The 23727-nt window shown below is 49.1% G+C and overlaps 1 protein-coding gene across 2 annotated transcripts in view; it reads left to right on the top strand.

Annotated features, from left to right (window-relative positions):
- Nucleotides 1-23727, top strand: part of LOC119185271 (decapping and exoribonuclease protein-like) — a 175452-nt gene that overhangs the window by 25864 nt on the left and 125861 nt on the right. The window lies entirely within an intron of this gene.

Raw genomic sequence — 23727 nt, 5'->3', positions numbered from 1 at the left:
CTGGAAACCGATGGATAGTAACAGCCGTTGACCATTTGACGCGCTACGCCGAGGCGGCACCCGTCACTACCGGTTCAGCTTCTGAAATTGCCGATTTCATCCTCCGAGCCTATATACTGCGTCATGGTGCTCCACGTGTATTGCTCAGTGACCGTGGAAGGGCCTTCCTTTCACAACTAGTGAACGAACTTCTTCGCGCTTCTGGCACAACTCACAAGACTGCCTCTAGTTATCATCCCCAAACTAACGGCCTCACTGAGCGATTCCACCGCACTCTTTCTGACATGATCGCCGCCTACATTCAACCAGACCACATGAACTGGGATGTAGTCCTACCATTCGTCACTTTCGCCTACAATACGGCTATTCAGCGGACAACCGGCTACTCACCATTTTACCTAGTTTATGGACGCTCCCCTACTTCTCTCCTGGACGTCTCTTTCTTTACCTGCCATGTGGATTCATCTCCATCCTCTTCAGAGGAATACGTTTTACGGCTCGCAGAGAGCCGCCAACGTGCTCGTATAAACACTGAAGCCCGACAGCAAGACAGAAAGCTGGTTTATGATGAATCCCATGCTGCTGTATCCTTTCAACCTGGAGACGAAGTGCTTCTTTTGACGCCTATTCACACACCTGGTTTGTGCGACAAATTCCAGCCACGGTTTATCGGGCCGTACACAGTTCTTGAAGAAACTTCACCAGTGAATTATCGCGTGACGCCACTTGTAGCCCCAGCTGATCGCCGTTATCGAACTACTGAGGTCGTCCATGTCTCCCGTATGAAGCCCTTCATGCGACGTTCTTTGTCCCCTTGACTTGCCGCGGCCAGGCTGGCCGCTTTCACGTGGGGGGGAATTAGTGTGGGCATTTAGTATACCAATCCTCTTCATCTGTACATTATCATCATTATCATGTGTTGCTCATGCATCCTCATCGTTGTCACGTAGCATCATCATCTTGGTCCGTTCATCTCAGCTGTCGGCTGCCGGTTCTTCGGGCCTAATAAAGGTCTTCCAAACCAAGACTTCATACACAATGCAGTCCGGCGTGCACATGAGTGGCTCTCCTTCTAGCGGGGCAGGATGGTCCTTCCCGCAACGGTGACATGGGTTACTCTTCGGGCAATAGCAAACGTCTGTTCGATGTCCAACTCGTATGCAGATGTAGCAGGTCTCGACTAAATTTCTATACGAGATCACTGCGTACAGACAGTTCCAGTAAGTATCCTGTCGGGGTTTGCGTTTTCCACCGAACGTAATCTGAATCGCCTTTGACTTTCCCAGAGGTCTCGCATCCAGAATGTCTATGCCTTCATTCTTCTTCAGGAATCCCGCCCGAACTTCTTCCACTGGCCATCCATCATGAGCATTGTAAATCACTCCAATGGCGCCACGAACGCGGAAACCGGCAGGTCACGATCACCCTGCTTGAGCGTCTTCACAGTCGCATATGCCCCACTGTGATTTATGTACGGTGTGCGCACCGTCAACGTGTTGTTTGTGCCATTAACCTGAACAATGTCTTCTTCCGCGGCAATTGCACTCGTTAGACGCGCTGCTGCTCTCAGTGCACATCCGAGTTCTCTCGCTGTCACAACACTCAAGTCCCAGTCCTGGGGCCTGTACGCAACCTTGAAATCCATGGCTGGCAACTTGAGAAACGGTTCACGTTTCTTCCACACCGGCGCTTTACCCGCTTGACTTGCTGCGTTCTGTGCGTCTTGCACCCGTCGCTGCCGGCCTGCGTCTCGCAAGGCTTACTCTTGGCGTTGTCGCCATGCAGAGTCTTCTTAAATCGGTCCTGGGCCTTCAGCACTGGAGCCCACTCTTCCGCTTCAAAATCTTCGGGCGTCATAGTCTCCCTTTCGACGTAGTATTCCATCTTCAGCCTAACAAGGCCTACGGTCACCAGGCGCAAGCCAGACGCCCGGTGACGCGGCCCAGGCTTTGTCTAGGAGATAGGTCTAGCCTTGCCACCGCGGGGTTGATAGGACAATCTCGGAAACTCCGAAAACGGAAACAAACTTGCCTATACGAGTGTTGTCCGTAGTAACAGGGCAACCTCCTGCAGACCAGCCCACTGACAGCAAGTCCAGAACAAAGCGCGTCTGCCGATAGTCAGCCACCGGGCCGGAGCTCATGTGAAGCACGTCCGCACAGCGTCTCCCTCCAGCTGCCACCCTCATGTCGAAATGTATTGGCACCTTGACTGTGGCATGTAGTCATATTCTCACATGACACGCATCTCTTGGTTATCATGTTTGCACCAGTCACATGCCTTCATTTATTGACGTCACGTAATACTAAGTTTGGCATATGTGAAGCTAGCGAAATTGCCGCTAGCGCATCTTGAGTGTGGCATGTAGTCATGTTTTTACGTGATATACATATAGTGATTATCATGATTGAACGTGTCATTCACCTATGTCATCCGTTCACATCGCGTAATACTGAGTATGGTATATGTGAAACTAGCGAAACGGCTGCGAGCACATCATAATCCTAGTATGCAGTCATTCTGTTACGTGACACGCATCTCATGCTCAACATGTTTGCACCAGTATCATACCTTTGTCATCCATTCAAGTCCCGTAATACCAAATTTAGTATAAGTGAAGCTGAAGCTAGCGAAACAGCCACCAGCACATCATGAGCATGGCATTTCGCCATGTTGTTAAATGGCATGCTTCTCATGATTATCTTGTTTGCACCGATCAAATACCTTCGTCATCCATTCACGTACTGCAATACCGAATTTGGTATATGTGAAGCTAGCAAAACGGCCGCCAGCGCATCATGAGTGTGGCATGTAGTCATGTTGTTACATGACACGCATGTAATGATTTTCATGTTGGGGTCTGTCGCTTGTGTATACCATGCAATCACGCCATACCATACCAATTGTACGGCATGCTATGCGAGCGAAACCACCGCAAGAGCTGCAGGACCATGAATTGTAAATCACGGCATTTATGACATACATATCATGCTTTTCATGTTATGACTAGTCAAATATGTTCTTCATACATTCATGTTATGCCATGCAGAGTTTGGTATTGATACCATTATCGAAACTAGCAGGAGAGCTGAAAGTTGTAGGCGGCTAGATAGATAGATAGACGGACGGACGGACGGACGGACAGATGGTTGGATGGATGGATGGATGGATGGGTGGGTGGGTTATGCTCAATTCCTAATGAAGGGAGGACCCCTCCCGAAACTGTTGGGAAATAAATATATTTATCCCTGTTGACAACGCTCCCGTTGTGCCATATCCCATATATATATATATATATATATATATATATATATATATATATATATATATATATATATATATATATATATATATATATATATATATTGTGAGCATTATTACTCATCCCCTGATGAAGGGAGGCCCCTCCCGAAACTGTTGGGAAATAAATATATTTATCCTTGTTGACAACGCTCCCGTTGTGCCATATCCCATACCTATATATATATATATGTGTGTGTGTGTGTGTGTGTGACGCATTCACAAGGTGATTCTAGGAGAAGCCGACGAAGAGGAAGTGCGCGTGCATTAGAATAAACGCATGGCATCTGGACACGACGTGTCTCCATTTTGTAGCGTCACACAAGTCGGCAGGATCGACCTCATCAACGTGCCATGGCTGGGCCAGAGCCTCCGCTCAACATGCAGAAGTTCAAGGGAACACCAGAGGACGTCCCCATCAACAAGTGGCTTCTTCTTTTCGACATGAAGGCAGCCGAGGCATCATGGACTCACCACGATCGGGTCACTCACTTCAACGAATACATTGAAGGGGAAGCGTTCAAGTGGTACCTGACAGAGATTTTCGGCAACGGCGAGACAACTTGGGACGATATCAAGCGTGACATGCAAGCCCGCTTTGCTTCGACTGACCGAGGTGCTTTCCGTCTCTTCATTCACTACCGACTGAAAGGAGGGCAGACCATCAAGGACTACTACGACGAGAAAAAGCGACTGGGTTTCTTGGCTGACCTGAGGGAGTGCCACATCGTTTCTGGGCTGACTGATTGTGTTCCTCCTGATGTGGAGCTGGCGCTCGCCGGACTGTCTTTCAACTCGTCTTTAGAGTGGCTCACCGCTGCTCAACGGGTCGAGACATCTTTAAAACGGGTGAGAGCCGTTTCCTTTACTCGTAGCGCTGGTATCGCATCGGGAACTCCACGTCTCTTCGGCAGATCGCAGCAACCGACAATAACACTTCAACCGCGTGCCCCGCAAAACGAATGTAGATACTGCTCAGCTGCTGGTTTCCCACGACAGTTTCACTGGCACAACGAATGTCCGCGCCGCGGCAATGTGTCCGCTATTGATACTGAACGGGGAAACGAGGAGGGCGACCCAGAGTTTCATTAATACACTTCAGTGCTTTCATCAACGGAAAGCCAGTAAATGCAATTCTCGATACAGGAGCAACAATTACTTGTATCAGTGAGGATGTGTACAAACAGCTAAAGCTTCAGTTGATGAGAGACTCCAGCATCATAGTCCAGCAAGTTGCATCAAGCATTCGAACTTTGGGTCGCGTAAACATTCAGTTACAAATTGGGAACGTCATCGAGAAAGTTTATGCACGTGTGCTGCGAGGCATGAGAACGCAATTAATTCTTGGCCTAGACAGCGCTTCATACTTCAATCTTTCTGTAAATCTGGAAAGCAAGTCAGTGACACAAGCACGTGAGAATATGAACCTTCCGCATCACAATGAAAAGAAAACCATTCAAGCCCCGCTGATGCGAACCCTGACTTCAGAAAACTTATCAGAGCATGAGGCTGTGGCGCTCGACTCTCTTTTAAGCAAGTATGACGAGATATTTCCGAAATCTCAGACAGATATTGGGTGCATCACTAGTGAGAAACATAGGATCGCACTTACCAATGCTGTCCCTATTCGTCGAGCACCATACCGATGTTCACAGGCAGACAAAGTGGAGATCAACAAACAAGTTAACGCGCTCCTCGAGCAAGGTGTTGTGAGGCCTTCATTATCGCCCTACGCCGCACCTGTCATTTTAGCAGAAAAGAAAGGTGAAGGACGCACTCGTCTATGTATTGACTACCGGAAACTCAATGCCATAACGGTACCCGACTTTCAACCAACTCCACGTATAGATGATATTCTTGACCACTTAGGAAAGGCGGAGTTTTTCACTACGTTGGACGTAACGTCGGGATACTGGCATGTCCAAATGCATCCTGACGATGTTCAGAAAACTGCATTTGTCACGCCTGATGGTCACTTTGAGTGGTCGGTAATGCCGTTTGGGTTGAAGAACGCTCCAGCTACATTTGAAAGAGCCATGAAATCAATAATAGCGAAACATCAGCTCACCAATGTTATTAATTACTTTGATGATGTGGTCGTATACTCAGAGACATTTAATGATCATATACGACACCTTGAGGCGCTATTGAAAGCTCTCAAAACCGAGAACGTAAAACTCAAACAAAAAAGTGCCAATTTGCACGCTGCAGCATTGAATACCTGGGCCACAAAATTTCACAAGGAACAGTGACACCTAAGCAAAGTAATGTGGCTGCCATACTCGAATTTTCTACACCAAAACGAGAAAAAGATCTCCAGCGTTTTCTGGGCACTGTAAACACCTACCGTCAGTACATCCCCTACTTCAGCGATATCGCTCTTCCACTCACAAAACTACTCCACAAAGGCAGCAAGTGGGTGTGGACAGAAGCATGCGAGCAAGCCTTTCGTGAACTGAAGGAGCGGATAACTGAAGAACCGGTGCTTCGCATATGCGACCCTTCGAGACCATGTGTACTGTGACGCATCTGGCGAAGGCATCGGTGCAGTGCTGAAACAACCTGATGACAAAGACAAAGAACATCCTGTTGCTTACTATTCCCGCAAACTACTTAAGCACGAGGTGAACTATGCTATTACAGAAAGAGAATGTCTTGCCATTGTAGATGCCATTGATAAATGGCATTGCTACCTTCATGGAAACTCATTCACTGTTGTAACAGATCACTCTGCACTCCAGTGGCTGAAGAATGTTAAAAATCCTCAAGGTCGTCTCTTCCGGTGGTCTTTGAAACTGTCAATGTATGATGTGAACATCAAACATCAAAAGGGCGCAAGTAATGTCGAAGCAGATGCGCTCTCCAGAGCCCCAGTAGTTAATCTTCTATCACACCACGACCTTCAGCGATGCAACAATGAGCGTCCAAAAGAAACGCACTCATTGGAAAATAACATCATCATTGTTAAAAGAAAAGGACTACGGAAAATATACGTGCCCCATGAACTACGCCCAACCATTCTGAAGAATGCACATCAACATTTTGGGCATGTCGGAGTGAATAAGACGCTATCACTCCTGTCTCCGCAATATTATTGGCCGCATATGGTAACCGATGTTTCCACTTACATTCGGCATTGTGATACATGCCAGAGATGCAAGAAGACGAAAACAAAAAAGTTTGGGACGCTTGAAATACTGCCTCCAGCTGAAAAGCCCTTCGACCTCTTTGCAATAGACACCATAGGAGGATTTTCTGGATATGGCTCGTCAAAAAGGTTTATACACTTGGTTATTGATCATGCGACTCACTACGTATGGGCATTTGGTCATAAAAGTGAGAACAGCGACGCCTACATTTCATGCTTAAAAACAATTTTTTCTTCTGGAAAACCACGGAAGCTCCTTTCAGACCGTGGAACAGGATTTACCGCAGGAAAATTCAAGCAGTTTTTAAAACATAATCGTATACACCAACTATTCACCTCATCTCATCATCCACAATGCAACGGCATGAACGAGCGGACAAACCAGACTATCGTAACGAGACTTAAGTGTAAGATCAATGACGAACCACAGAAGTCTTGTACTAAGCTGCTTCCGGAGGTAATTGACGAATACAACAGAACACCCCACGAAGTGACCGGCTATGCACCTTCCTTCCTGATGTATGGAATTCCATCTTATCTTACTGTACTGGAACAACGAGAAGAAACCATCGAAGAAGCGCGAAAAACTGCAGTTACCAATTATATCGCCTACCATAATAAGAACAAAGTCATTTATGATAGAAAATTTCTTCCGATTGAGTTCCAAGTTAGTGACTTTGTCCTTTACGAGACCCCATGGCATCCCAACAACGGCAAACTGAGTTCTGTCATGGAAGGACCCTACAAGATTCTACGCAAGGTCTCAACAGTGAACTATGAGATCAACCGCTCTGTGCTACCCTTACGTAGAAACTCTGACATTGTGCATGTTGGCAAACTGCGGCGTTATTTTGAACCTTCTGAACTGAGACTTTCTCGTGGGGAGGGGGAAGTGTGACGCATTCACAAGGTGATTCTAGGAGAAGCCGACGAAGAGGAAGTGCGCGTGCATTAGAATAAACGCATGGCATCTGGACCATGACGTGTCTCCATTTTGTAGCGTCACACACACACACACACACACACACACACACACACACACACACACACACACACACACACACACACACACACACACACACACACACACACACACACATATATATATATATATATATATATATATATATATATATATATATATATATATATATTGTCACGACGTCAAAACAGAGGTCTTGCCGTAGAGACTGAGACACCAGAAGCAAGTCCATCTTTTTTAATTAGAACGCGCAAGCGAGTTCTTCTTCTTCGTCCAATTCGTAGTCCTTCGTGGCACATGCACAACTGTCATCGTCTTTCTTGGGCAAGCACGTGACATTTGCCTCCCTCCGAAAGAAGCATCGTCCCGATGCGCAACTTAGGTGCTCTACCAGGCGTATGAAGTGGTCGTACGAAAACGGTAACCGGGAGCTAATTAACTAGATAAATACGGTTTCATACGCACGACGTGCACGACTTCGGGCAAATGCTTTTGGCGCTTAGAACTACAATTAGTGTCGGGAATGACTTCGTAGTTCACGTCGTTCAGACGTCGCGTGACGCTGTATGGACCAAAGTACCGTCTTAGCAGTTTCTCAGACAGTCCACGTCGACGTATCGGAATCCAGACCCACACTTTGTCGCCTGGTGAGTAGCTAACAAACTTGTGTCGGGTGTCGTAGCGTTGTGCATCTTGATGCTGCTGATGACAGATGCGCAGGCGCGCGAGCTGTCTGGCTTCTTCGGCACGCTGAGTGAATTCTTCGGCGTCTACATGGATGTCGTCACACTCATGCGGCAACATGGCGTCCAATGTTGTCGTGACTTCGCGACCATAAATCATACTGAACGGTGTCATTCCAGTGGTTTCTTGTCGAGCGGTGTTATAAGCAAAGGTCACGTACGGCAATATCTGATCCCAGTTTTTATGTTCCGTGTCAACGTACATACTGATCATGTCTGTGAGGGTCCTATTGAGGCGCTCCGTCAGTCCATTTGTCTGCGGATGGTATGCAGTTGTTCTCCGGTGAGCTGTACCGCTGAGTCTGAGAACCGACTCCAAAAGCTCTGCGGTGAAGGCAGGTCCTCTGTCTGTGATCACTGTTGTCGGAGCACCATGCCGAAGGACGATGTTTTCGATGAAAAACTGAGCGGCTTCTGCTGCTGTGCCACGCTGCATAGCTTTAGTCTCCGCATAACGGGACAGGTAATCAGTGACCACAATAATCCATCTGTTCCCTGTTGTGGAAGTTGGAAAGGGACCCAGGAAATCCATTCCAATCTGGGTGAACGGCTTTTCTGGTGCTTCGACTGGATGTAAAAGACCGGCTGGCTTGCTGGGAGGCGCTTTGCGTCTTTGGCAGTCGGTGCACGTTCGCACGTGATGGTTAACAGCAGCAGGTAACTTTGGCCAGTAGTACTTGCATCGTAGTCGGCACAATGTTCGGGTGTAGCCTAGATGACCAGAAGTTGCTTCATCGTGGCACGCTTCCATAATTTCTTTTCGAAGAGAGGCAGGCACGACGAGCAAATGTGGGTTACCGGTTCTTGAGAAGTTTTTCTTATAGAGAACATCGTTTCGCAAGCAAAAAGATGGCAGTCCTCGAGCAAATAACCGCGGCACGTCTTTACGTCGTCCTTCTAAATATTCAATGAGTGGTAACAGCTCAGGGTCACTGCGCTGCTCTCGTGCAATAGTGGCCGTGTTGACAACTCCCAAGAATGCCGCGTCGATAATTTCGTCATCAGGAGCGACAGTTTCCACTGGCGACCGTGAGAGACAGTCGGCGTCGGTGTGCCTCTTCCCAGATTTGTAGACGATGGTCATGTCAAGCTCTTGAAGTCTTAGGCTCCAGCGCGCCAAACGACCAGATTTATCTTTAAGGTTGGTGAGCCAGCACAAAGAGTGATGGTCGCTAACAACCTTGAAGGAGTGGCCGTACAAATACGGACAAAATTCGATGACTGCCCACACCACGGCGAGACACTCCTTCTCGGTGGTCGAGTAGTTCTCCTCCGTGCGAGAGAGAGTTCTGCTGGCGTAGGCTATTACTCTTTCACAGCCGTCTTGCCACTGCACCAGAACGGCACCTAGACCTACATTGCTGGCGTCAGTGTGAAGTACTGTAGGGGCGTTCTGGTCGAAGTGCGCAAGGACTGGAGGTGTTTGCAAGCGTTGTCGCAGTTCATTGAATGCCATTTGCTCCTGTTCACCCCAAAAGAAGGGGACGTCCTCACGTGTGAGTCGTGTCAATGGCGCCGCAATAGACGAAAAGTTCTCGATAAATCGTCGGTAATAGGCGCACAACCCTAAGAAGCGTCTCACAGCCTTTTTGTCACGGGGTGCAGGAAATCGCACTACGGCGTCTATTTTGGCCGGGTCAGGTCGAACACCCTCGTGACTGACGACGTGGCCTAGGAAGCTGAGTTCGTTGAAACCAAAATGACATTTTTCTGGTTTTAAAGTCAGGCCGGCCGAGCGTATGGCTTGGAGTACGGTGGATAGACGGCTGAGATGTTCCTCGAATGATGCTGAGAATACAACATCGTCTAGATAGACCAAGCATGTTTGCCACTTTAGGCCCGATAGTACGGTGTCCATGAGACGCTGAAAAGTGGCTGGCGCCGAGCACAACCCAAAAGGAAGCACCTTAAATTCGTAAAGGCCATCAGGCGTCACAAAGGCTGTTTTTTCACGATCTCTCTCGTCGACTTCTATCTGCCAGTAGCCGCTTCGGAGGTCCATTGAAGAGAAATAGCGCGCATGACGCAGCCGATCGAGTGAATCGTCTATGCGAGGCAGTGGATAGACGTCTTTCTTCGTGACTTGGTTCAACTTGCGATAAGCAATACAGAAACGCAAGCTGCCGTCTTTTTTCTTGACCAAAACCACGGGGGACGCCCAAGGACTTTTCGAAGGTTGTATGACGTCATCCACGAGCATCTTCTGTACTTGCTTCTAAATCTCCTCGCGTTCTTTCGGAGCCACATGGTAGGGGTTCTGCCGAATCGTTCGCGTGTTGTCTTCGGTAATGATGCGGTGCTTGGTCAATGGTGTCCGCTGGACCTTTGACGTACGCGAAAAGCAATCTTCGAATTGGTGTATAAGTCCAAGCAGACGCTTCCTATCAGAGGGCGGTAGCGTGGAGCAGACGTCCACCGACAAAGTTGTCGAGGCAGGGGCTGTCGCGTCATCTGGTTGCAAAGCACAGCAATCCCCGGCTTGGTCTATATCGTCGAAGTAGGCAATTGCGGTACCCTTCTGTATTTGACGGCGCTCGTTGCTGAAGTTTGTAAGGAGCACTTCTATCTGTCCACCAGTAAGCGTTAGGATGCCTCTCGCGATGGAAATGCCTTGCGTGAGCAAAAGAGCGACTATGTGCTCCACTATCACATCCTTATAGGAAGGCCGCCCACTGGACACACACACAAGGCAGCAGGATCTCGGTGGGAGCGTCACATCGTCGGCTATTCGCAAACTGCCGCGTAGTTCGTCGCTGCTGTCGTCGACATACGAATCTGCGCAAAATGTCACCATGCGTTGAGGGATGTTGATAACAGCGCCATGATCTCGAAGAAAATCCATGCCCAAAATTAGCTCTTTACAGCAGTCTGGCAACAGGACGAAAGTGGCCACGAAGCTAGAATTCCCAATGCGAAGTCGAGCGGTGCATTTACCCGTGGGAGTCATCAGCTGACCACCAGCACTTCTTATGTGTGGCCCTGTCCACGGTGTCTTGACCTTTCTAAGGCGGACAGCGAGTTCTGGTCGCATGATTGAGAAGTCGGCGCCAGTGTCGACCAGTGCTGTAACGTAATGTACGTCAATGAAAACGCCAAGATCAGCACGTACAACTTCACCGGCATTAGTATTCGTCGTCGTATTCGTCGTTGTATTCGTCGTGGTTGTCGTCATATCTTCTTGCGATGATAGGGGGAACTTTTCGGTGTCTCGACGATTGGCAACCTTGCCCCCGGAGGTCGCAGCAGTTAGTTTCCCCGGCGCGGGCTAGGCGAACGGCCTCTGGTGACGTCCGCGTAGCTCTGAGGGAGGTCATGGTGACGCGCAGGAGATGGAGATCGCCAGCGACGCGGTGTAGTTGCTTGGCCAGTCGACAGTTGATCGGCATTGTGGTCACGACGGTCTTCAGAGCTGAAAGAAGCGGGACGAGAAAAGTTCCCGAAGCCGGAATTGCTATGACGGCAATAGCGAGCAATGTGGCCTGGTTCTCCGCAGCGGAAGCAAATAGGTCGACGGTCGGCCATGCGCCACAAGTCAGTTCGGCGAACTGGTGGTCGTCTCATGGAATCCCGTTGCCACCAAGGTACGGCCGCGGGTCGTGGCTGGAAGGGTGTCGCCACAAATGACGGTGGAGGACGACGGACCACATCAGCGTAGCTCGCTGGATGTGGTTCAGGACTTGGCGCCGGTGGTGTAACGGCTTGCCTCAACTCCTGGCGGACGATTTCGGCAACAGATGCGACGAGTGGTTGGGTAGGAGGGACGCAGAGGGCCCGAAGTTCCTCACGCAGTATTTCCCTAATCATTTGTCGTAGGGATTTTTCACACACGGCCGTGTTCTGAGCTGCAGCACTTACTGCCGTGTGGTTCGGCAGGCGGTCAAAGTGTCGGTATCCTTGTCGCAGTGCGCGCTCGATGACAGTCGCCTCTCTTATTAATTCATCTACTGTTGTAGGTGGATTTCGTACGAGGCCCGCAAACACTGGTTCTTTGACACCCTGCATTAGGTGACGCACCTTCTTTGCCTCGGGCATGTCAGGGTCAGCTCGTCGAAAAAGACGGATCATACCCTCTGCGTACATGGCGGCTGTTTCGTTGGGTTTTTGTGCGCGAGCCTCAATCAGTTGCTGTACGCGATCCCGTCGGTCCGTGTTCAAAAATGTGGCGAGGAGCTGTCGACGGAAATCTTCCCAAGATTGGAAAGTAGCCTCGTGGTTCTCGTACCACGTGCGAGCGCTATCTTCCAGGGCAAAATATGCACGGCCAAGTTTGTGCTGTTCGTTCCAGTGGTTAGATACAGCGACCCGTTCGAACTGTTCGAGCCAGTCCTCGACATCCTCGTACTCTTCCCCATGGAAAACTTCAGGAACGCGAGGATGTTCAAGAGTCACCTGGGAGGGAAGAGTGGTCTGCGATGGAAGGGTAGCCGTGGATGTGGTAGGAGCTGCCATGCTGGTTAGAGGCGGAACAGATACGGACTCCGGACTTAGGCCTAGTAGGCGCCGACTGAATCGGTGTACCGGAGTCGTGACGAGGGGCCGGGTCTCTGGACTAGGTGAACGGGTCCGAGCAAGACTGTCCTGCATCCGGTTGTAGGCTCCAGCACCTCCACCAGTGTCACGACGTCAGAACAGAGGTCTTGCCGTAGAGACTGAGACACCAGAAGCAGGTCGATCTTTTTTAATTAGAACACGCAAGCGAGTTCTTCTTCTTCGTCCAATTCGTAGTCCTTCGTTGCACATGCACAACTGTCATCGTCTTTCTTGGGCAAGCACGTGACAATATATATATATATATATATATATATATATATATATATATATATATATATATATATATATTGTGAGCATTATTACTCGTTCCATCTTTTCATCTGTACACACTCATCATCACCAATCCAGTTTAGGTTGTGGGGCACATACTCAAGACAATAAAGAAGAGTCTTGAGGGTACTGGACGCCATCTTCAAGTTTCATTTAAGTATCCTGCCGCCCGGTTCTTGGCCCATGCCCCTCTGTGGGTGAGCGCCATCCATAAGAGGTCATCATCATCATCTTACAAGTTTTGGAGAGTGCTGCCCGGTTCCTGCGTTCTCTCACGCTCTCGGACACCCCCAGCGTCTTCTAGAACACATCCCTGGAGCTCCGTTCTGGCCGCCGCTTAAACGACCTGGGTTCGGTAATAACGCAAGCCGACCAGCCCAGCGCACCAGCTGCGCCACCACTCCCACCGCCAAGAAACACTTCTCACCTGGTCAACAGCCCTCAAAAGGATCCTACGCTGTTCGCGGGGCTTCCGGGTGAGAACATGGAAGACTGGCTCGAAGAGTATGACCATGTGAGTGCCACCAACAACTGGGATGAGCCTGCGAGACACACCCACGTTGCATTCTACTTGAGCGGCACCGCAAAAACGTGGTTTTTAAAGCACGCTACAGATTTTTTGACATAGCCCGCCTTTACGAGCCAGCTCCGCCAGATTTTCGCCAACCCGTAAGTGCACTCGTATATCGCCAAGAAGAAGCTTAGTGCACGTGTTCAACGCCCCGGCGAGTCATACACTTCTTACATTAAAGATGTTCTTCGCCCTTTGCCGCCGCATCGACAACCATATGGCGGAAAACGACCGTGTGCGCCACCTGCTAAAAGTCATTGCGACTGTCGCTTTTAATGCGCTTGTGGTGCAGAATCACCAGACCCTAGCCGATGTTGCAGCTACCTGTCAGCGCATCGAGGTGCTTTAAACCACTCGGGTGCAACCTGATGTGCCTGATCTGAGCTCGAGTCATGGCACAACAGAGCTGCGTGCATTGATCCGCTCTATCATCCGCGAGGAACTTCATGCACAGGCTTCACCTAGCCACCTTAATATTCGAACGACGCAACCTGCTACTAGTTTACGCGACGTCGTAAGGGAGGAACTGACCTTGATCACAGGCACACCAGTTCCGAGCTCACATACCGTGCCCATACCAAGATATGCTCACGTTGCTGCAACTACGCCTGCGCCCCACCAAAGCCTGGCCTCGATGACTGTAGCACCTGTTCCGAGTTCATATCCTGCTGCCATGCCAACTTATGCTCAGGTTGCTGCTAGGACACCTGCACCCCAGCAAAGCCCAATGCAGGTGCCAGCGCCCGACGTGCATGGTTCGCTCTACTCACTCGCACCGCGACCATCTTCCCAGCCTTACAACACCTGGCACACTACACGACTGACCTGCTTCTATTGAGGCATCCGTGGGCATATTTCAAGGTTTTGCCGATGCCGTCAACAATAAGAAAGACGAAGATACGACGACTTTGAACGGGACGACTTCTACCCCCACTGGACCACCCTATCGCCGACTGTATCAAAACAGCGCACGCTGGTCGCCCTCTTCGCAGAACTTTGGCTCAGTTGGCAGTTCCCGTTTCTCACGTCGTCGCTCACCTTCACCGATGCGGCGTTCCTCCTCTCCCCTTCAACCTTCTACTTCGATTCCCGACCTCCAACTGGAAAACTAAACAGTGCAGCTTCGAGAGGGAAAGCTGCATCTTTCGAACTGCATCAAACTCCTCCGGACCGCCCATCAAATGTTTTATTGGTGTATGTTGAAGGTATACACACAGAGGCACTGGTAGACACAGGTGCATCACTTCCCGTAATTCGTGCAGACTTTTGTGCCCGCTTGAAAAAAGATAGGACGCGATGCGATGGCCCTCCCCTTCGTTGCGCAGATGGAGTCCCTATTCAGCCTTCTAGTGTTTGTACAGTCCACGTTTTCATAGATGGCATCCTTCACCATATTTAGTTTCTTGCACTTCTTTTGTGCACTCACACAGGCATTTTAGGATCTGACTTCCTTTCTTCGGCATCAGCTTTCATATCGTGTCGTCAGCCAGTAATTCATATGTCAGCAACTGAGAGTTCATCAGATGTCGATCCATACAGCTTCCGTTTCGTTGCTGCCGCGGATTGTTTCATTTCGCCAGAAGATGAACGAATTCTCACGATCGCTTCGGATACTATAGTTAACGGTGGCGCGTTCATTGCTCCATCAGTTCGCTCCAAACCTGCGGGGCTTACCATTGCACCCGGCCTTGTGCGGTTTAACGACGGTAAGGCATGTATCGCCGCCTTGAATCCAACTTCTTCGCCAGTGATGCTGTCCCAGGGCACTGCTGTGAGCTGCTTCGCTGACAGCGAGCCTTTTTTGCTGGTTCCTCTTCACGCACAATCACCGCCTTTGTCTGCTACAACTGATATCAAGGCTACCACTGTTGCTTTAAATGCTACTATAAGTCCTTACCTCACTGCTGAGCAAAAGAGAGACCTTTTAGACCTCCTCCAAAAGCACAGCTTTTCGTTTGACGTACATTCCAAAGTTTTGGGTCACACCTATGTTGCAGAGCACAGCATCGAAACCGAAGGCAGCCCCATTGTACGCCGCCAATACCATCTGTCTTCGGCGGAACGGCAAATCATTGAGGAAAACGTCGCCGACATGCTCAGACGGGATATTATTCGACCTTCATCCAGCTCTTGGTCGTCTCCTGTGGTGTTTGTCCGGAAAAAGGATGAGTCTGTCCGCTTTTGTGTTGATTACAGAGCCCTCAATAAGACAACGAAAAAAGATGTATATCCGTTGCCACGCATAGATGATTCCCTGGACTTCCTACAAAACGCAGAATATTTCTCCAGCCTTGACCTCCGATCCGGGTATTGGCAAGTACCTATGCTTGAAGCAGACAAGGAGAAAACAGCGTTTGCAACACCTGACGGGCTTTACGAGTTTAACGTCATACCATTTGGCTTATGCAACGCTTCAGCAACATTCGAGCGCATGATAGATACTGTCTAACGTGGTCTCAAGTGGAAAACCTGCTTATGTTATTTGTACGACATCGTAATTTATTCTTCTACTTTTCCTCGGCACCTTAAGCGTTTGGACGAAGTTCTTAGGTGCATTTAGAACGCTGGGCTTCAGCTCAATACAAAGAAGTGCCACTTCACCGGCAGGAGCATCAAAGTATTAGGTCACCTTGTCAGCAAAGATGGCGTTCGACCCGACCCCGACAAGGTTGCTGGTGTAATTAGTTTTCCACGTCCGGGCAATCAAAAACAATTGCGAAGTTTCGTGGGCCTGGCGTCTTACTTCCGCCGCTGTATCAGTCACTTTGCTGCCATTGCGGACCGTTGCACAAGCTTCTGACGTCAAGAACAGCCTTCACTTGGACTGACGAGTGCGAGTGTGCTTTCCAAGCCCTTAAACGTGCTTTGACATCAGACCCCGTCCTCCATCACTTCGATGAGAGTGCACCCACTTTTCTGCACACAGATCCCAGCGGCCACGTAATCGGTGCTGCCCTCCTCCAGCGCGACGACACTTCACGTGAGCAAGTAGTTGCATATGCCAGCCGCGCACTAACACCTGCGGAGCAGAACTACTCGATAACAGAGCAGGAATGATTTGCTGTCATTTGAGCCATCCAGAAATTTCCACCTTATCTGTATGGACGCCACTTCACTGTGATTACCGACCATCATGCTCTACGCTGGTTGTTCCGCTGAAGAATTTTTCTAGGCGCCTCGGTCGCAGGATACTCCGTTTGCAAGAGTGCACTGTTGACGTTGTGTACAGGTCTGGCAAACAGCATCAGGATGCCGACGCTCTCTCTCACTGCCTTCTGCCACTTCCGTCTCCAATCACGCATCCTCGATGCCCCTCAGGTGATCAAGCGGCTTCCTCTGCACTCACGTTATCACCGCTGGCAGTTGTTGGGTCACTATCTTTAAACAGCAGTGCTCAGTTTGCCGCGTGCCAACGTGACGATCCATACTGTAACCGCATCATCGGATACTTGAATGACTCGCCTTCTCCACCTAATGCCAGACTACGTTGTCAGCTACGGCAATTCAAGCTAGACAACAATGTTGTGCAGCGCTATACTTACTATCCGGATGGGCGTCGGTGGGTGCCAGTACTTCCCCGTTCACTGCGAAAACAAGTTCTCGAAGCACTGCACGACGACCCATCAGCTGCACACTTATGATTTCAGAAGACCTACAACCGCGTTAGGAGCCGTTTCGTCTGGCCTGATCTTTCTACCTTTGTGGCTAATTATGTCGCTTCTTGTGCACTTCGTCAACGCCGGAAACAACCAACTTCTGCTCCTGCTGGATCATTACAACCCATTCCATGTCCCAATACACCTTTTGCCGTTGTCGGAATATACCTCGTCAGTCCACTTCCCGTAATGCCAGCGGGCGACCGCTGGATCGTCACAGCCGTCGACCACCTCACAGTATACGCGGAGACCGCTCTTCTACGCACCAGCTCCACCTCAGACGTGGCCGCCTTTTTTTAGAAGCCATGGTGTTGCGTCATGGCGCACCTCACACGTTGCTGAGTGACCGGGGCAAGGCCTTCATGTCGACAATTCTTGTCGAATTTCTTAAAACTTGCGGCACAGTTCATAAGAACGCATCCGCTTACCACCCGCAGACAAATGGCCTGACATAGCGATTCCACCGGACTCTAATCGACATGATATTCATGTACATCGGACCTAACCATGATAACTGGGACAAAATCTTGCCGTTCGTAACGTTTGCCTACAGCACTGCTGTTCAAGAAACTACCGAGTATTCACTTTTTTTCCTCGTCTGTAGTCGTGCGCCGACATTCACTATTGATGCCCCTTTCTTCAATGTAATGACAAAAACGTCCACTGACTACGCCAGAAAATTTCGTCTCCAGGCTCGCTGAAACACGGCAACGTGCTCAACTCAACACGAAGGCCAGTCAACTAGACCACAAGCAACACTATGACATCTTTCGTCGAGACGTCACCTCCGTCCTGGAGATGAAGTACTACTTTGGACGCCTGTTCGTACCCCATGATTTTGTGAAAAGTTTCAGTCACACTTTCTCGGACCTTACCTTGTTAGTGAAAGAAGATCTCCTATCAATTACCTTGTCACTTCCGTCGAGAGTTCCTCAGACCGTCGTTACCGTGCCTCCGAGATAGTCCACGCTTCACGTCTTGAACGCTTTGTTCGCTGTACCTTTTCCGCTTAAGTCTCGGCCGGGCCGGCCGCTCAAGTGCGCGGGGAAAGTAAGTGTGAGCATTATTATTCGTTCCATCTTTTCATTTGTACATAATCATCATCACCAATCCAGCTTAGGTTTTGGGGCACAAACTCGAGACAATAAAGAGTCTTGAGGGTACTGGACGCCATCTTACAATATATATATATATATATATATATATATATATATATATATATATATATATATATATATATATATATATATATATTTCTTGAAAGTCTTCCTGGATTCGGGCCGAGTTATAAGTCACGAGAAGAAGCGAACGAGCAAATGAAAAACGATGCTTTATTGCCAACGTTACGGCCGGGAACCGGCCTTCGTCAGGGCAAGTGTGATATATATATATATATCACGGATCTCGGCGTGGTAGCTCAGTAATACCACTGAGATACCGCAGCATGATCGATGCTCTACCACTGAGCTATCACGACTCACGGCGTGATAGCTCAGTGAGAGCATCGAACTCGTTATTCGAAGGTCGTAGGTTCGATTCCTGCTCACGGGAAGGTACTTTTTCACCCACTTTTTTTCTTCTTATTTGCATTACAATGGTTCTGATAACTTCTCCCATTCCTTGGCATTATTGTCTTTTGGATCTCGTAATATATATATATATATATATATATATATATATATATATATATATATATATAAATATATATTGCAGGTATGGTTCCTGCTAACGGCTAGCTATCTTCCCCCACATTTCATCACAATTACAATAAAATTTGGTCTAATAACGTCCCCTATACTTTCCTTGGTGTTATTGTCTGTTAGATCTCATTATATTGTGTGATAACACGGAAAAAAGAGCCCTTAACTATACACTTCTTTCCCCATACTATGTATATATATATATATATATATATATATATATATATATATATATATATGTATATGTATGTATGTATGTATGTATGTATGTATGTATGTATGTATGTGTGTGTGTCATGAACTTTTGGTAGTCTGGGTTGCAACAGTATTTATTTGAGGAAACACCTCGCAAACCGAACGGGCAAAGCCAGTACACAGACGATAACGATGATGATAACACAGGGGGGGGGAGGATAAACAACAAGAGGGAAGGCAGGGAGGTTAACCAGACACATGCCCGGTTTGCTACCCTACGCTGGGGGAACGGAAGGGGGCATAAAGATGAGACAGAGAGTAAAGAGAAGAGAACGAGAGAGAAAAAAAAAGAAGATTGTCAATTAATCGGCTGGCGCGTATGCAGCGGTGGCACTACACAAAAGTTAAAGCTGGTCACGTAGGCCTGTAGTCCTCAAAAAGCACAAGACAGCTTTGACTGCCTTTTGAGCTGACGAAAGGCGATGACGGTGTTCCAGTAGCATCTGCACAGAGAGTGGCCGATCGTCCAATTGTCGCAATGCATCTGAAAGCTTCTGCCTACAGAGTGAACATGAGAACGAAGAGACAAGCGGATGATGGTGATTACGGATAAAGCAGGGATGAGAACGATGTATATAGGAAACGCCCACACTGATTGCTCTCACTGGAAAGCGGGCACCTTGGTCGTCGTAAGTCGAAGTGACGGGCAACGTCGCGTAAAAGGTTTCATGTGAGAAACGTGGGCAATCTCTGTGCTTCGGTAACGGCGGTTTGTTGCGGCGACAAGTGGTGTCACACAATAATTGACCGGCAAAGTCTGTTCTAAAATTATGTATGGGCCGATGAAGTGCAGTTGGAATTTGTCACAGATACCAAGAGTACGAATAGGTATCAAAAGGAGCACCTCGTCACCAGGTTGGATAGGCAAAATGTGATGGGATGCGTCGTAGATGATCTTCCGCTCGTGCTGTTTCGCTTGAGTATTGATGCGAGCCTGATGGCGAGACTGGGCCAGGTGGGAAATGTATTCTTCGCTAGAAGACTGACATGACTTACAATGGCTGTTATAGGAGATTTCGAGAAAGGTAGTCAGGGTGCGTCCGTACAGCGAGGTAAAACGGTGAGTAGCAAGCTGATCCCTGCACAGCGGTGTTGTAGGCGAAGATCATGAATGGTAAAGGAGTATCCCTGTTTTTGTGGTCGGGTTGGACGTAAACAGCTGTCATGTCAGCAAGGGTTCGATGAAATCCTTCTGTAAGACCATTTGGCTTAGGGTGGCAGCTTGAAGCTGTCTTGTCAGTAGTTGAAGTAGCGCGCAGTACTTTATTTACCGTTTGTGAAAGGAACGGTTTGCCATGGTCACTAAGCAGTAGTCAAGGAGCCCCATGATGCAGTATTATGACGTGAAGAATGAAGTCTGCAACTTCCACAGCTGAGCCTGTAATAACAGAGGACGTCTCTGCGTAGCGTGTCAGGTGGTCCATAACGGTCACTATCCATCATTTGCCAGCAGATGTGACGTGGAGCGGCCCGTAAAGTAAAGGTCGACACCTACAACCTCGAACGGCACTGAATAGCTCGGAAGTGGCTGTAGAGGCACCAGCAGGTGCAGACGTCGGGAGTTTACGACGCTGGCATGAGTAGCAGGAACCGGCGTACTGCGCTACGCTAGAAAAAAAGGCCAGGTTAGTAATAACGACATTGTATGCGGTCGGGGGTTTTTGAAAAACCGAGATGACCAGCAGTCAAGCCATCGTGAAAGGCTTCAAGCACCAGAAGCCGAAGAGAGCGTGGCAGTACAGGAACGCAGCGCTGACCGTCAGGGTGGCAAGTGCGGCGGTAGAGAACTCCATTGTCCAGGTTAAAGTGCAGGAGTTGACGACGAAGTCGCGCGTTTGGTGGACTAGGAACTCCCGAAAGAAGGTCCACCATGTGTCTGCAATATGACTCGGACCGCTGGCGGGAGATAAACGTTGGCTCGTCGTCCGAAAAGGGTTGCCCCATTGATGCGAGCGTATGAACTTAGGTTGAGGTGGCGGTAGAGTTCTCACCAACGCTGATACGGGTAGTTGGAAGCGGGCAACGAGATAAAGCGTTGGCGTCTTGATGTTTTTTACCTGACTTGTAATGATTGATTGATATGTGGCGTTTAACGTCCCAAAACCACCATATGATTATGAGAGACGCCATAGTGCAGGGCTCTGGAAATTTCGACCACCTGTGGTTCGTTAACCTGCACCCAAATCTAAGCACACGGGCCTACAACATTTCCGCCTCCATCGGAAATGCCGCCGCCGCAGGCGGGATTCGAACCCGCGACCTGCGAGTCAGCAGCCGAGTACCTCAGCCACTAGACCACCGCGCCGGGGCACCTGACTTGTAAGTTATGTCAAAGTCGTACTCCTGCAAGGGTAGTATCCACCGACCCAGGTGTTCGGACAAGTTCTTCAGTGTAGAAAGCCAGCATAAAGCATGGTGGTCCGTTACAATTATGAAGTGAGGGCCGTCGAGAAGGGGATGGAATTTCTGCACCGACCAAACCACAGCCAAACACTCTTGCTCAGTTATCGTGTAGTTATTTTCGGCAGGGGTGAGTACGCGACTGGCATATGCAACAACTTTCTCTAGGAAAGACTTGTCGCGTTGTAGAAGAAGGGCTCCTATACCAAGGCCGCGAGCGTCGGTATGGAGGATAGTCGGTGCGGCTTCATCAAAGTGGCAGAGCAGCGGTTTAGACGTGAGGGCCCGCTTCAACAGGTTGAATGCCGTTTGACATTCTTGAGACCACCGAAAGGGGACGTTGGAAGCAAGTAGCTGATGTAATGGAGCAGCAATAGAGGCGAAGTTCCGGATAAACCGGCGAAAATAGGAGGTGAGGCCAAGGAAACTGTGAAGCTCGTTTGGTTTTTCGGGACGCGGAAAGTGAAGGACTGCAGCAGTCTTGTCAGGGTCGGGCCGAATGCCATCTTTGCTAACGACCTGTCCTAAGACCTTGATGGATTTGCTAGCGAAAGAACATTTCTTAGTGTTTATTTGGAGCCCGGCGCTGGCGAGGCACGTCAGAACTTGATTCAATCGTTCTAGGTGCTCAGGAAACGTGGACGAAAAGATAATATCGCCCAGGTAGCAAATGCAGTCGACTAAGGTTGCACGGTGGGCTTGTTGGTTATTCTTGTTGTTCGAGGTATAGCGCATCCAGGACGGGACAGAGAAAAAAACGCAGAACACATAATAACCAACAAGCCCGCCGTGCAACCTTAGTCGACTACATTTCTAGTTCGACAGGCTCTTTTCTACTAGCGCCGTGTATGTGTTCTGTGTTTTCTTCTCTGTCCCGTCCTGGATGCGCTATACCTCGAACAATAGCAAATGCAACTCTTTCATTTCAGGCCGCGCAGCACGGTGTCTACCATGCGCTCGAAAGTCGCGGGTGCGTTGCAGATTCCGAAAGGCATCACGTTGAATTCGTATAGACCGTCGGCGGTTGCTAACGCCCTTTTCTCCTTATCGTCTTCATGCATGGGGATCTGCCAGTACGCAGAACGCAAGTGGACGCTTGAATAGAATTCCGCACCTTGTAGGGAATCAAGGGCGTCGTCAATGCGTGGCATAAGGTACACGTCCTTGCGTGTGATCTTATTGAACGCCCGGTAGTCCACGCAAAAACGCAGAGGGACCATCCTTCTTACGGACCAAATCAATAGGAGACGACAAGGGCTAGACGAAGGACGGATGACTTCTCGTTTAAATGTCAGCAACGTTTTCTTCTATAATTTTTCGTTCAGCTAGAGACACGCGGTAGGGTCGACGGTGTACGATAGATGTCCCGACTGTTAGAATTCGATGTCCTGTATAGTAGTCCGGCGCAGCTTAGACGAGCAAATATCGAAAGAATTTGCGTGTTTCTGTAACAATGCGAGCAGATGCTGCGTCTGTGATTTTGTCAAGTCGCTGCTGATAGCGGTGGTAAAGATGGAGGAAGAAACTTGCTCACCGAGGGAACGTTCTTTGGATGCGATGAAGTGAAGTGGCATGACAAATACAGGCTCGAAGTCGGCAACACGGGCCACAGTAGTGCCCTGTGGCAGTAAGATATTCTTCGGTGTAGAGTTTACAGCGGTGACAAGTGCAGGACCATTGCAAAAACGAACGACACTAGACGGAAAAACTATGCCTTTACGAATGCAAAGTGGTGACGGGGAGACCAATACATCACCCAGGCAGCACGCCGCCGTTGGACCAATCTTGGACCAACATCGGCTAACATCGGCACCGACGTCGGGCCGACGTCGGAAGTGCAACTTCTTCCAATGTCGGGCCGACGTTCAAGCCAATGATGGGCCGACGTTTTGCCGATGTTTTAGCCAGTATGCAACCAACATTGGGCCGACGAAGGCCCATCGTATTGCCGACAAAGCTGCCAATGTTCGGCCAACATCGGGCCATATTTCAGCCAATCACATGCCATTTTTACGCCGATGTTTGCTGCACGACGAATATTGGCTACGGATGTACGACCGACATTGGACCAATCCAGGGCCACATTGCAGCCAATCGAATGCCGTTATTACACCGATGTTTCCTGCACGACGAATATTGGCTACTGATTGG

The sequence above is a fragment of the Rhipicephalus microplus genome, unplaced genomic scaffold (genome assembly GCF_043290135.1).
Source record: "Rhipicephalus microplus isolate Deutch F79 unplaced genomic scaffold, USDA_Rmic scaffold_23, whole genome shotgun sequence".
Taxonomy (NCBI): domain Eukaryota; kingdom Metazoa; phylum Arthropoda; class Arachnida; order Ixodida; family Ixodidae; genus Rhipicephalus; species Rhipicephalus microplus.
Note: the sequence above shows the minus strand (reverse complement) of the source record. Positions and strands in the feature narration are given on the sequence as shown.